The sequence below is a fragment of the Aedes aegypti genome, chromosome 3, assembly GCF_002204515.2.
Source record: "Aedes aegypti strain LVP_AGWG chromosome 3, AaegL5.0 Primary Assembly, whole genome shotgun sequence".
NCBI classification, from domain to species: Eukaryota; Metazoa; Arthropoda; class Insecta; order Diptera; family Culicidae; genus Aedes; species Aedes aegypti.
This window is the reverse complement of record NC_035109.1, coordinates 147,925,456-147,941,733: the sequence shown is the minus strand read 5'-3', so window position 1 is coordinate 147,941,733 and position 16,278 is coordinate 147,925,456. Positions and strand designations below refer to the sequence as shown.

Below are 16,278 nucleotides of genomic sequence, written 5' to 3'. Positions count from 1 at the left end.
GTTTTAGAGGAGAGGAATGCAGCGCGGGCTGCAATGCTGCAGCATGGTACGCGGCAAAACGTGGAACGATACAGACTGAAGCGGAAACAGCAAACCCGCCTATTCCGGGACAAAAAGCGCCGCCTGGAAGAGCAGGAATGCCAAGAGATGGAGTTGCTGTATCGTTCTCAAGAAACACGGAAGTTAGCGTTAGCGTTAGCGTTAGCGTTAGCGTAGTTACGGTATACTTCGTAGATTGGATACTAGCAACATTCATGTTTCTTTTTAATAATCTCATCCTGACTACTTTCAAGAACAAGGCAGGGGAGCATACCTTGTTCAAATCATAAACAAGAATACTAAAAGCATGAATATCGCTATTCCCGGCCACGCCCATCTCAAGAAAATCTCAGTTCTCAAGAAACACGGAAGTTCTATCAGAAACTCAACACATCCCGGAACGGCTTCGTGCCGCGATCTGAAATATGCCGGGATAAGGATGGGAGCATCTTGACGGACGGACGCGAGGTGATCGAAAGGTGGAAGCAGCACTACGATGAACACCTGAATGGCGCAGAGAACATAGGCACAGAAGGTCAGGACAGCGAAAGCGATGGCTACGTCAGCACAGCGGACAGTGGAAACAACTAGCTCCCACGATGGGAGAATTTAAGGATGCCATTCAACAGCTCAAGAATAACAAGGCCGCTGGCAAGGATGGTATCGTAGCCGAACTCATCAAGATGGGCCCGGACAGGTTGGCCGCTTGTTTGCATCAGCTGATAGTCAGAATCTGGGAAACGGAACAGCTACCGGAGGAGTGGAAGCAAGGGCGACAAACTGGAGTGTGAAAATTATCGTGCAATCACTATCCTAAACGCTGCCTACAAAGTGCTGTCCCAGATTCTCTTCCGTCGTCTATCACCTATAGCAAACGAGTTCGGGGGAAGTTATCAAGCAGGTTTCATCGACGGCCGCTCGACAACGGACCAGATCTTTTCCGTGCGGCAAATCCTCCAGAAATGCCGTGAGTACCAGGTTCATCGGTTTCAAGGTGGCATACGATAGTATCGACCGCGTAGAGCTATGGAAAATCATGGACGAGAACAGCTTTCCCGGGAAGCTCACAAGATTGATCAGAGCAACGATGGACGGTGTGCAAAACTGCGTGAAGATCTCGGGCGAACACTCCAGTTCGTTCGAGTCTCGACGGGGACTACGACAGGGCGACGGACTTTCGTGCCTGTTGTTCAATATTGCGCTTGAAGGTGTCATGCGGAGAGCCGGACTTAACAGCCGAGGCACGATTTTCACGAGATCCGGACAATTTGTTTACTTTGCGGACGACATGGATACTATTGGGAGAAAATTTGAAACGGTGGCAGATTTGTTCACCCGCCTGAAACGCGAAGCAACAAGAGTCGGGCTAATGGTGAATGCGTCGAAAACAAAGCACATGCTGGTTGGCGGAACTGAGCGCGACAGGACCCGCCTAGGAATCAGTGTTACGATAGACGGGGATACCTTCGAGGTGGTGGACGAGTTCGTCTACCTCGGATCCTTGTTGACGGCTGACAACAATGTTAATCGGGAAATACGAAGGCGCATCATCCGCGGACGTCGTGCCTACTATGGTTTCTAAAAGAAACTGCGGCAAGAAAGATTCACCCCCGCACCAAATGCACGATGTACAAAACGCTCATAAGACCGGTAGTCTTCTATAAGCATGAGACGTGGACTATGCTTGAAGAGGACTTGCAAGCTCTTGGGGTTTTCGAACGCCGAGTGCTAAGGACGATCTTCGGCGGCGTGCAGGAGAACGACGTGTGGCGGCGAAGGATGAACCACGAGCTCGCTCAACTCTACCGCGAACCCAGTATCGTGAAGGTAGCTAAAGCTGGAAGGATACGCTGGGTAGGGCATGTTGCAAGAATGCTGGACAACACCCCTGTAAAGATGGTGTTCGCTACGAATCCGGTCGGAACAAGAAGGCGTGGGGCGCAGCGAGCTAGGTAGGTACACCAGGACCTGGAGAGCGTGGGTCACAGTCGAGGATGGTGAGAAGCGGCAATGAACCGAGTTAATTGGTGAAATATTGTTGGCGAGGCTTTATCAAGATAATTGATGTAAAGCTAAATAACGAATGTAAACTTCAAAACATCAAAACCTTATATTCTATGTAAAGTTATTCTTTCAAAACAAGGAACAAATCTGCGTCAGTGAAACACTGTTCATTATCTCAATCAAAGTTATAAGTCTATGCAAATGAAATTCATTCGCCGATATTAGATTAGATTAGCAACAACTGTCATCGAGCTGGAAACGCAATCGAAATAATTACTCATTTCAAACGCTAACACACCCACAGCACATGGAAGGTTGTACTTATTTGCCAAACAGTCGTATTAAATACATGTTAACTGTCAGCGACACGACATCGAGTAAATTAGCTGTCCTCTTGCCGACCGAAACTACCGCAGCGGAACCGGAGCCATATGCAGAGTGGATAAATTAAGCAGTCCCGTCCTTCTTGAGAACAAAGGAATCCGCAGTTAGGAACTTCCGTCCTGGGGAACACTTGGTAGTTTTATTCTGTGCTGTTTGGAATCGCCAGCCACTGACTGTCTCTCGCAGAGTGATCCCATCACAAGATGTGGAGCTGCGTGGAAATGTAGACCAAAGCACAGACAAACGGATGTGACACTTCGAACAATTTTATTAAAAATCCCCGCTTTTTTCAAACCATCAACATCAGATAACCATGTTGCGTGAATTACGATTCTGTGCAACAAGGCCTACAAAAGACGCTGGTGTGGAATATTAAACACGATGCGTGCACTCCTGGTAATGAATTGAGAAACGTAGAAAATTTGAATGGTCAGTGTTGCGTCTGTTCGTATGAGACCAAAGGCCGTGTTTAATTAAATTGCCTCACACTGGCTGTGCCCTTCCGTTGGCCAAGTATTGCCGGCCCGCCTGCGGATGCTTAGAACTTTATGTTGAACCGGTCGTACGTAACAACATCTCCTTGCTTAGGCACATATTCGGTTAATCAACACTGCGTGAACCCAATCGTAAATATTAATCTTAATTGGAAATCTTCGATAAGAAGACTGCTTTTCGGCTGTAGTGGGCACTGAATTGTTGAAAAATAAATGGCTATTGCCATGCAGAACGACATGAAGTCGATACTCCTCCGTCAATGTGGGCTAACTCTTTGAGCTGCTAGCTGGAACTCGGTAGCTAGGGAGTTGGAGCGTCTTCTAGTTTAGCAGAAGAAAACTGTTAAATGAGGGTTGTAAGAGATCAGTGTATCTCAATGGTCTTAAGATAATCCCATAGTTGAATCTTTAATCTATACTGAAAGAAAAAGTGGATTGATGATGAGTTTGAATTTAGTAGACTTTATTGAATAATACAATAGGGTGATGAGCTGCACTGCTCATAACTGTATATTTGTCACATTCTCAGTTTTGACTATTTGGATTCAGAACCGGCGATTGTCATCAAATCTTAAATATTTTCGACCAACCTAATGAAATCTGTGAGATTGTTCTAGAAAATTTGAACAAATACCAAGTTATTTGGTTGCATTGCTACACTGTACAGTGTACACGATTCCAAAACACACCGCAAAAATTCCTGGAGGAACTGTGCAGAAATTCCTGGACACCCTTCGCAGGAAATACTGAAGGATTACCGCTGCAAATCCTTGAGGAACTCCGTTGGAATTCCTAGAGGAACTTCGCAGGAAATCCTGGAGGATCGACGCAGTAATTCTTGAAGAAACTAAAAAAATCTGAAGGAGCTCTTTAAAAATTTCTAGATGAACTCAGCAGGAATTGTATTGCCAGTAAAAATTCGCAAATTTTTTATGTTGTTTTTTGTTCTCCGTGTACTCCTATCGGTTACCTGGTTATTTTCTAGATAAAACATGTTTGAATCAAATTATAAAGCAAAAACGTAGAACAAACAAGAACATTATCGTGAAAATTTATCACTTCAATGCATTCAATGCACAATTATTATTGGTTGAATTGATCACCGTGAACTTCTATTTGATATTATATATTGGCTTTTCTCGGTGACCGGTCACCGAAAAAAGTCAATATATAATATTAAAAAAAAAAAAACAAATTGATAAAAACAAGTTTTGTAAGCTTAGTTTACTTGAAGAAATACTTAGTAAAACTAGGTTGTATTGTATGTATGCCTCAGCAGCCGTATTTGTCTGAATCATGCAGATCTACATCAAACCAATTAGAAAGTAATTCCTTTGCATATGTTATCTCCGCCATCATTCACCTCGTAATACTGACTAATGATGAGTCAAATTCCCGCGCAATTGAACCCCGTTATTTGTCTCCCCATGTGCATCCAAGTCATCCTGGGTGTCTCATCGAACGACGTCTCTCGAATGGTTAGCTCAGTTCCATACGAGCCGAGTTTAGAATTCTTCTTTTTTAATTGTCATCTCCTCCTACACACATTGTCGCCTTCCGACTGTTTTTCTTATATTTCAATTCTCGAACCATTCATTCTCATTCCGAAGAAAAAGTGATGATGCCACGCTGGATCTGAGCTATAAAATTCGTTTCAAGAGTGTTACTCAACTCATTCCTGCACTTTTTGTGTAACTTCCATGTCCTTCCTAGCGGAAAACACCCAACTGATAATCGCGTTTCTCGCGTTAAACTATCTTCACTTTTTTACACTCGAACAAACTTGCTAACAGTCATTAATTTAGGTGCAACGATCATTATTTAAAGCTACCTTCGTACTAACGTAAATGAGACAGGGCCCCGAATGCCTTTGCATCCGAAAAAAAAGAAAAACGTTCAAGCTAAATGTTAGAAGAAAAATACAGGCACTTTCCATTCCAACCGGGCAGGAATCTAATTACTCTTCATTATCTGCTTCTGAAATGTGCCAGCTCTCGATTGGAAGAGGTAAGCCGGGAGGGAGGATGGTGCAATTTTGCTAATTTGAGAAAGTCAATCATTAGTTTCACTTATCGTGCGAAAGTTGTGATACGAGAGGTTTTGCCTTTCTTGTGCAGTTATTTGCACTGAAGGGATACAAGATCACTACCAACATCACTTTGTGATATATTTCTTTGGATTGAACTCGGAGTAAGTGGAACGGTACCAGGTTTACGAGTTTGGAGACACTTTTGCTATGAGAATGATGATTTGAGATTAGATTTTTTAATTACATTTGAATGAATATTGGTCAAAATAGGATATTGGTTCACCATTTTACCGACAGTGCTTTTTTGACACAAACGTAAATCTTAATATAACGATACGATATTAGTAATTACTACAGGAAACATACACGAACATCATCAACAATTATGTTGAAAATTTCTAAATGATTTTAATCGGTGCGCAGATTTCCTTATTGGAGCAATTCTTGCTAAAACCCGCCTTAGCGGAATTTGGGGCAAGTGTGCCACCTTAAGCAAATTGTTCCTTAACTTTGCCTAAAGCTTATAAAATCCACTAATTTAGCCTCATGATGTTAGTTTCACATCTTTTCATAACCACTGTGCCATTTAAAAAGAAAATAATTTCAAAAAGTATTAGTTTTGGAGCTTCTCAAATTTCATCCAAAATAACCTATTTTTCGACACTATGGGGCAAGTGTGCCATCTATATGGGGCAAGACGGCCACCGAATGAACATCGCATGTAATTTTACTTTTAATGAAATTTTCTCTATTTCCTATTAATATTATTTACAAAGCAGACGTTAATCGATAATTTAAAAAATAAATTCAAGTTTATCGTAATATGGGGATGCTTTATAACAAGGCTCTAACCATGCGTAACTCCCTATTACTCAATTCGAATAACTAAAATGGTTATTTTTGTCTCCATTCAATACAATATATGTATTACCCTTATATTACGGCGAAAATGTAAAATATTTAACTAGATCAGCACTAAATAACGGTAAAATATTGATGTAGATATGTAAAACGATACTTAATAAGCCGAAAAACATGTCATTATTCAATATTTTGAAAAAAATCACTTTGGGGGGCAAAAAAGTCAGTTATTCCCCTACTATACTTCAGAAACTACTACTAGTGCCTCATTTTGGTTTATTATGATGGTTTTCTTGATGATGTTTACATTTTTATAAATTTCACTCGAACAATTTTTGTTTAGCAAATAGGTGGCACACTTGCCCCAATAAGTACATTTCAACCAAACTGGATTTCGTGTGTAAAACTAAATACATTTTTCTTTCAAATACCACAATAACTTACACATTGGAATAGTTTCACGATGTACAGTACGTTAGAAAATTCTGTTAATAATTTACCTTTCACCATGCTATTTAGAAATAACGAAATCTTATAAAAATCCTCTCAAATTTAGTTGTCTTTGCACAAGTCGATGTGAATACGTGAAAAATAGAGCAATTTTCATCATATTTTGATCATTGTATTGTGAATCATAAGGGAACGTATTGTTAAGCTCAAAGAGAAAATATATACTGTAGTTTTTATAAAAAACAGGGTTGGCACACTTGCCCCAAAGTCCGCTACAATTGTCCAGATTTTCAAAAAGTAGGCAAAAACCCAATTTCCAAACTAAGTTTTTGGCGGCTGAAGAACATCCCAAGTAACACTTAATACATTTTTTTTGCAGCATACTATAGATCATGTTATATTGAAACTTTATTTGTGTAATATATAACATCATGTGTTATTTAAGAGCTATGATATAGTATTCATGAACCCACTTGTTACTTTCATGTTACACCCCCCCCCCCCTCATTACTCATTTCCAAATTTATTCCCTCAGTCCTTTGGTTCTTCTTAGAAATTGAAATGCCCCATGAGTGATACAATTTTAAGCGGTTGATTCTTGACACTTTTCCTGACACGACCAACTTCCACGCGTCGCACCGAAAGACATAACCAACGTTAGAAGAGGTATCAGTTTCTGCACTCAATAAATTTGATACATGACTCGCTCCTAAGACAAGAGTATACTTTTCCCCAACAGTGAAAGATGACTAAAAGCTTTGATGGAAAATACCCACCAGCATCAAAAGAATCCCCGGAAAAAAATAAAGCTCGTTCTATTGAAATAAATTATGAAAACCTCCAGTTTCAAGCCAAAGGAGAATAAGGCGATTCCAAAGTCAGGAACCTCGTCATCAATCTTACGCATGGAGCCCAAAAATGAACAGTCGAGGTACGGAGCAGGAAGACGGCGAAACACCCGGATCGGGTAAAATTGAAAATAAATATGATTATGTTTACCAGAAGATTATACCTCGGTCTCCCAACTCCCACTCCTCCTTGCCGAGAATCTGATTGATCCAGTTCTAGTGGGACTCCGCCGCAGGATGGGAAACATAAATAATGACCTTCCTTCCTAGCAGTCTCCAGCCTGCCTTCGAGTACCACGTAATGGACGAAGGATGAATTTACTCGCTTTTTTTTCTCTCTATTTCAAGATAGAAGGATAGAAGCAAAAGCTGTTTGATCTTCGTCTATCGAACAACACATAAAATCAATGAAAGGTGTCACATTGGGACTTCAGCCCTTGGGTGAGAATTTGTGAGCAGTGGCGTAGCTAGGGTTTTTGGGGCTCGGTGCGGAAATAGATTTGGGGGCCTTTAAAATGGGGGTATGTGTCGTTACGCCTATTTAAACAATCAACATGTAATCGAAATCATAATATGCCGCCATCGGCACCCATCGTTAGAATTCCAATTTTATGTCACTGATCGCTAGTTTTCGATAAAACTTAAGGGTGGTCCTTTCTGTTTTCTCAAATTGGTGGACCCCTCGTACGCCAGCTAGCTGAACAGTTTGCGAAAAAGCCCATTTTTTTTTATAAATCTTGGGTATTTCTTCACGAGATATGTCTCATATTTCGCTTGGAACACATAGCAAACTTAATGGCATCGTATAGAGAAAGGATATAGCTTTCATTTAAACTTGAAAAAATTTTGGCGGCCATTTTGAATTCAGCCGCCATCTTGAATTTTGTTAGAAAAATCGATTTTTCACCATTAGCATACCGCTAGTTTTAAATTCTGAGATCACCATCAGAAAGCTGAGGAAAAATTGCGTAAGATAGGCTACAAAAACTAGGTGAGCAAAGGAATTTACACTATGATATGAACGATTTTCTAAATCATGTTCTACTATTTTGACGTATATGGCGAGTGCAATCAATACAAACATAATTTTTTGTACGACAAAGAAACAAGTTTTCAATCGTTGGTGTATTATTTGAGACAGATGAAGAATAGGAGTATTAATTTGAGTGAAAAAATCTGGCGGCCATCTTGGATTTTGACGCCATCTTGATTTTAAGTAGTAGAATGAGTTTTCACCTTGTTAGCACTCAACATGTTACACTTATACTTCTTCTTGTTCTTCTTTTTCCTCACGTTACGTCCCTACTGGAACAGAGCCAGCCCTTCAGCTTAACTAGTTTTAAAAACAAATTATCAAATAGGATTTTTTTAACGCTTATTTGCTACCTGAATGATTCTTCTGCAAATCTTCGAGTTGTAAAAAAAAAATTATTTCATTCATTTATTTGGTCTAAAACCATTGATACAAATGAACAGCCAGTTGAACAGCTGAGATAAGATAAGAAAGATAGAATCTGATTGTTTTTTTTAACGAAGGCCTTATAATTCAACATGATGAGCAATGAGATGGTAAAAAATCATGCAACTGCTAAAAACCAAGATGGCCGCCAGTTTTTCAACCTCAAAATTATACACCTGCCTTTCGGCATTACGTCCACATTAGAACAAAACCTGCTTCTCATCATTCAATTTCGCTATTTTTCACATGCATGTTGGGCGGTACTAAAAACGATACTTTATGACTTAGAAAATCAAGGATGATTTTTGCTTCAAAATTTAAGACTTTCATTATAAATTAATGCACTTTTGTCAATGTTTTACGTTAGAGCTACAGATATTACCACAAGGCTTACTAATGTCCCGACACGCAATCTATAAACTTCATACAATGAACAACAATGCATAGGGTAAAAAAATGTTTGTTTAATACAATCAATGTTTTTTGACGGTTTTCATTTATTGAATTTATTTATTCATTATTACTGAATTCAAAGATATGTCGAAAAATTATTCTGTTGTCAGAAATCGCATTAAAAAAGAAAATTCCTGTTTAATAACCAGGATTTATAACTAATAAAGCTGAGTATCAGGCTCGGTTCCAGTAGGGACGTAACGTCAGTAAAATGAAGAATAATAAGAAGAAGAGTATACGTAACCTTGTTTTATTGGTAGCCTCTAAATTCGACATGCTGAGTGCTATCAAGGTGAAAAATTAATTCTACTACCTAAAATCAAAATAGCGTCAAAATCCAAGATGGCCGCCAGATTTTTTCACTAATAATAACATTCTTATTATTTACTCGACTCGAATAAAACACCAAAGGTTGAAAACTTGTATCTTTGTTGTACAAAAAATGATGTTTGTATTGATTGCACTCGCCTAATTCGTCAAAATCGTATAACATGATTTAGAAAATCGTTCATTTGATAGGGTAAATACCTTTGCTCACCTAGTTTCTGTAGCCTATCTTACGCAATTTTTCCTCAGCTTTCTGATGGTGATCTCAGAATTCAAAACTAGCGGTGCGCTAATGGTGAAAAATCGATTTTTCTAACAAAATTCAAGATGGCGTCCAAATTCAAAATGGCCGCCAAATTTTTTTCAAGTTTAAATGAAAGCTATATCCTTTCTCTATACGATGCCACTAAGTTTGCTTTGTGTTCCAAGCGAATTATGAGACATATTCCGTGAAGAAATACCCAAGATTTATCTAAAAATGGGCTTTTTCGCAAACTGTTCAGCTAGCTGGCGTACGAGGGGTCCACCAATTTGAGAAAACAGAAAGGACCACCCTTAAGTTTTATCGAAAACTAGCGATCAGTGACATAAAATTGGAATTCTAACGATGGGTGCCGATGGCGGCCTGGTTTCAGCGAGAATTGCTCATATCTAACAGTATCAAAGTAGTTTTAATTCTTAAGTGAACATAGGCAAACACTATGGATCAATGCACGTGTTCACTTATTTGACGTTTTAGCGGTGCCGAATTCTCTGGTTTCCATGGTCACATAAATAACACTGCACCGCTCAAACGTCAAATTAGTGAACTCGAGCATAGGTCCATGGACGTTTGAGCGGTGCCGTATTCACTCGTTGCCATGGTCACATAAACAACATGGCTCCGCTCAAGCATCAAATAATGAACTCCTGCATTGGTTTATAGACTGCTTCGCGTTGAAAAATGGGTTAACCAACGTGCGAAGTTTGATTTTTGACCAACTTCGCCGTGTCGCAACTCGATTGTCAATAGTGCGCATAATGCACATGGCGGAGGGCATAGATGCGCACTATAGCGAAGTGACTCGCGACAGGACGAAGTTGGTCAAAAATCGAACTTCGCTCGTTGGTTCACCCATTTTTAGTCGCGAAGCAGTATATCTGATTTGAAGAATTGCTTGCTCTTTCCACAGTAACTCCCATATAAACTTTGAAGGGCTTGTGCAGTCTCAGTTATCATCCAAATGAGCTCAAATGTTGGGAAGATGCTCAGAATTTCATCTTGAATCGAATGAGGGCTGTGGATTTTTTGAACCACCCTGATGCTTTCTATAATTGTGAAACAATGGAACCCGTGTCCATGTGCCATTTTATTGTTGCCCAATAATTCAAAAGACGAAATGTCGAAAGCAAAGAATTGAACGGAAACGAACATGGTTTGAGGAATTATTCTTTTCCGGAAGAATAAGTAATACGCTAATTGCCAAACGTTATTAATATCATATTTAATCGAACACGAAGCGAAGAAGAGATCCGGAGAACAATCCCAAATCGCTTTTGAAAATTGACTGCTTTCGACGTTTTGTCGACACTCTACAGCAGCAATAATTTTTCACCACAAAAATATGTTAATCACGATAACTATTTCGTTTTTCTATATTTTTGCACCACTTTTCCATTAAGCCTATAAACATTCTCATATTTTGAAAATCTATGTCGAATTGCATCATTGGTCACTTGATTCCGGAGATATTCCGAAATTCGATGGGACTGACCCGACTGACTGACGTGAATATCCCTTGCTATATAAGTTTCATAAGCCAATTATGTATTTGTTTTTCAAAACAATACTTTGGTGAGTGGTTGTAGTGAAAGAATGGAGCAAATTGGTAAAATCATTTCTGAATAATGAGAATTTTTGTTTTTGGTTACCGTCGTTGGTTTCGAGATTGGGCTAAACATGCATAAGTCCGGGTTTACTTTTAAACAACCTTCCCAATTTGACTTACAGTATTCTGTCCGATATGCTGAACAAATAATTAAAATTCCTATCTGTTAAGATAAAATACGAGAGCTTTAAAATAAAAATATGTTTGAACATTTTTGGATCCTAAATTTATAAATAGCTGCACATGCCCGAAACCTGTGCAAATTTGGTTTTCAGCATATTGTTTTTTAGTCGGTAACTCGTTCTCATCTAGATAGAAGAACCGATCCCATCAGCATCCCCGAATGCAAATTTATTTTTAAATGTTGTTATTATTTGTAAATTGAATGTTAATATTGTAGATATAACAAGTAATTAAAGGACACCTTCTTTATACCGCAAAGATTGCTCTCCGCCACTACCCGCGGAGGTATCTTGCTCAAACGCACTATACCATTGTCCGGAATGTAATTTACCGGAAAACCTTTTACCGGCGTGTACCACCAACTTTCATTTTCGACTGATGTATATTTCAATACACTTTGTATTCTATTTCAATGATGTTGAGCACAAATTATGTCACGCTAACAATGGACATTCTCGTCTCCCTCGGTTTCCATAGAAGACATCTTTAAATTATTTTTACTGCTATAGACCAAATATGAGGGAAGCGACAAACAACAGTGCAATTCTTATTTGAGCTGCGTTACTTGCGGAAAACTCAAAAAGAAGTTCAATACTCAAGTTAGTACCTTGATAATCGAGATAAGGGAAACAATGCGCTAAACACATCTTGTCAATTATGCCGACATCGGTGAAAGTCCGAAGTGCCGCCAATCATATAAAGAATATCGGATGACCCAAAATGGATCATTCGAGAAACAGGGGTATTCGGGGGATTTGCATTCGGGTAATTGAAGTTTGCGGAAACGACATCCGGAGAACTTATACTTGGGGAAAAATAGCAGAACTAATCGTTTGGAAAATTCGTATGATTTTTGTTATTGCGGGGAAATTTAAAAATTTGGATAGGTTCGCGGAAATAACGCACACCGAGCTATCTCCGCACAGAACAAAATTCACAAAGTGTGCTTTGCGTGCTGTTTGATAGTAGCATCATCAAATTAGTCATTAGCTGGGGGTCCTCTCCTGTCACATCGCAGATTTCCAATAAATAGTGCATAAGAAATATTGCCGTCGGAACGTTTCAAAGATTTGCAATGCTGTTGATACAAATTTTCCTCGATAAGGGACGTTGTTTAAGGTGATTATAAAACGAAGCCAAACTTTGAATTTATAAGTGCACAAGACAGAAGAATCTGACCACAGTTCGCGTTGAAAATCAATCAAATTGCTTGCTTGCTGGTTGTGACCAATGGGATAAATTTTCAACGCGAAACGCTTTTTGGTTCTCAAGTATTGTGCTTTTGAAAATTTGAGTTGTGGCTTCGTTCTATAATCACCTTAATATCGCATAATTCCCGCAAATGGCAACCCGTATCTAATTTCGAGTGATTCACTCCAGTGTAAAAAGAACAACCAAATCGCATCGTGCTGAATTTCTATGGGTTCTAAATGAGTGGATGGTACTTATTCCAAATCTCTCCAGACCTTACCAAACAGAATAAGGGCGCTCCACAGCAGCTGTAATTGGGTCAACATGCCGTTTTTATGCGAAACATAGTAATGTTTCAGTTCCCATAGCATGCAATACACAGTCGTAACGATCATCCTCAAGATTTCTCAATGTCATCAATCAAACCAAACAATTAACAACCTAGTAACGAGCATAGCTGTCTTTGATTTTTTGCCTGGAAAATTTCCTGCTCGATGTAGGTGAATTTTCCAGGAATCAAAATTTTTCTTGCAACGCGTAATAACTTTCGAACACTTAGATAACCGACGGTCGAATGTTAAAAGTAAAGTTTGATAGTTTACGAAGTGTGGTGGGGAACTCCTGTAGGATTGAGCTCCACTGCCCTGTATTGTTTTCTGCTAGACAGGAGTTCACAGCACACTTTTCACGGGCCGTGTTATTTGGGCGATCTGAGGAGAAACTTCAACCCATTAGGTAGACTTTCAACCCACTTACAGGTAGTTTCCAGCATGTAAACTAACAACAAAAAAAGATGGCAGCTTGAATTGTGGGGACCATGCAATTTAAAGGGCTTGTTTGGAACAAAAGAAAAAGCTTAAATTATGTTTTTTTTTACTTGCGCATTTTATTCACTTGCGAACCAAGTTGGTCGACATGTTCCACTGGTAGACGCTTCAAGGTGGATGGGTGATGCTAAGACGGACCCAGCCGGCGAGGGGTTTCAACCGGATCCCTTTATGTTTTGGACAGTGAGTCCAGATTTTCTGCGGCAACTCGGCCCGTGTAACTGTGGGCCTGGCGTTTCACTTCAGTTTGGGCCAGTGTTGCCACATTTTTTTCGAACTCATCTGTGTTTTAGGTTGAAAAAATCTTTTTATCTTAAGTCAACCTCAAAAAATCTTGGTAAAAATCTGTGTTGCGTAAAAATTTAAAATTTGTACTTATTAAATCTAAAAGAACTTTTGAAAACGTATTATGACTGTTCTTGGAATGCCAACAACTTTCAATTTTAACTTGTTCTACTTAAAGTAGAGAAAAATATGCATAATTGTTTCTAAAAATTAAAAATATTAAGGTATTAGAGAATAAATCGTAGAGTAATGTTATTTCATCTTTATATCTTCATGTGTATAACTCGCGTAATATCTCAAAATCTTAAAAATCATGTTTATCTCAAAAATCTATGATCTGTGATCACAGATATCTGTAGGCAAGAACGAGAAAAAAATCTGTGTAAATACAGATAAATCTTTGTATGTGGCATCACTGGCAAACACAAAGCGAAAATGACTCGCCCGACCGTGTTCACAGTCCGACCGCAAAAAACTTGTACGCATCAATGTATGCGTGACGTTCGTCGTAGAAAACGATTCCTTTGATTGTTTTGGTTTCGTTGCACTGTGAGCCGTCATGCATTTCTTTGGTCAAAAGTAATTGTGCTTATATGTTTGGGCTGTATTTTGATGGGGCCAATGAATTTTAAGGGAAATTCACATGTTTCGTCATGCTGTAGAATGTAGCGGGATGCTCGAAGATCGAAATAATCTTGTCTAATATTTTATTACTAGCTTACCCAACATGGCTAGCCATGTTCAAAAAAAAATTGCATAGCGAAAAGCTATGTATAATCTTTTAAAGTGCATGATACTAATGACCGCAAAATCGTCTAAATTCATGCTCTGACCATAGTCAATCGACCACGTGACCTTTATGCTGTTGTAATGTCCTAATCTGAAATAATTATAGCTGTAAATGCTGTTGTAGTGTTTCTTCTGTTGTGAAATATTTAAAAAGTTCCAGAATATTCTATGAATTACAAAATACTCATATCGAAAATTCTCGAATATTGCAGTAATATATTGTCATCATTCAAAATCACAGTAGGGAGGAGTGACCATCGCCTCATGGAAATATCAAATAATAGGTGTTATCTATTATTCGCCAATCACAAAATGTTTTCATTTACATTCATCTTTGGATTAATGGAAAAGTATTGACTTTATGTCCGAAATTCACCCAATTCCATATTCGTACACCTTGCAAAATTCGAACGTATCACATTCAAAGCTAAATTTGAAAGCTCGATTTGATTGCTAGTGCTTTTTTATGATGTTCAGATGTAGTGAAGTACATTTTGACAATTTAGTAGCGGACATATATGAAATTTAGGTAAAATTATGAGAAATGTCAGTTTTCCAATGATTTTTGTTATAAAATCCAATAATTCGAACAATAACGTTCATTTTTGTCATTAGATCCAATCTATTTATTGTATTGGTGAGCTCTGATAGAATTTTAGTTGAAATGTATACAGTTTACAGAAATCATAAACAGTTTTTATCCTTTTTGAGTTCAGAAAATTGTTGTGCTGTAACTTCGAAACTCTTCTAAAATGATATTTTTAATTAATGTAAACCAAATTTTGATTCTAAATAAAAGGTAAAGGTTAATTTTGAACTTGTCTGTAAAAATAATTTGAACTTCGTTTTACAATAAAGTACCCTAAACTACGCTGTACATACCTCCACATAATTGATGTTATCACAATATTCATACATCTTTGAAATTATATTCAAATTATATTCAAAATAACATCCTATTTTTCAATTTATTGATTTAATATGAACAATAGAAAATAACTTGAATGAGCAGAGAGCATTGATATACTTTTTACTAGAATATATCCTGTTGTTTTCATCATTTTAGAAAACGTTTGTTTTGTGATTACGGCAATAATATTTATTCTATAAATCTCTTTAATCATGTTTGGTAGTGAAATGTATATTAAAAATAATAATTACGCAATGTTTTGATAGGAACATAAACTATGGATTATGTGTATCCATTTAGGAGCCAAACTGAGAGAAATTTAATGAAATTTTTGGTTTTGCATTTGCTATACATGTTATATTACCTAAGATCCAAAAGTATAAGCTGTCGATATCCACTCCTAGCTACTCTAAAACTGCTTATATTTTTTTGAAACTTGTGCAATATTCGCAGAAATCATTCTTAAGGAAGTGATGTGTGATGTGATGTGATATGTGATGTGATATAAAGCCACCACCAGTGCAGGACTTGCCATGTCGTACGGTTCCTCTTAATAGCAAGATCAAGGTGCTGGACTATAAAATACTCTCTAATCGGTTGTATGAAGGGCCAAAATGGAGTGTGGACCCATAAGTACTTAGACCTATGCGCAATCCACTTCAGGGGTAGAGAATCTCCTTCCAACCGACTGATCATATTATATGATTCAGCAACTCGCAATACATATTAAGATTTCCGTCTGGTGGTTTGTAACAAGGTATTGCCTATAGGGTGCGTCGAATAATTGCAGACTGTTGGAAGACATCATCAATTATGTTCCAAATCCAAGAATTTTGGCCATAGCAGCGATCACCTCCTTGACTTGGGCCTGGTTTCC

At 38.3% G+C, this 16,278-nt stretch overlaps 1 protein-coding gene across 7 annotated transcripts in view; it reads left to right on the top strand.

The window, feature by feature from the left end:
- The window catches only part of LOC110679431, a 493,829-nt gene that overhangs the window by 198,115 nt on the left and 279,436 nt on the right, over positions 1–16,278 (top strand). The gene's annotated exons all lie outside the window — the stretch shown is intronic.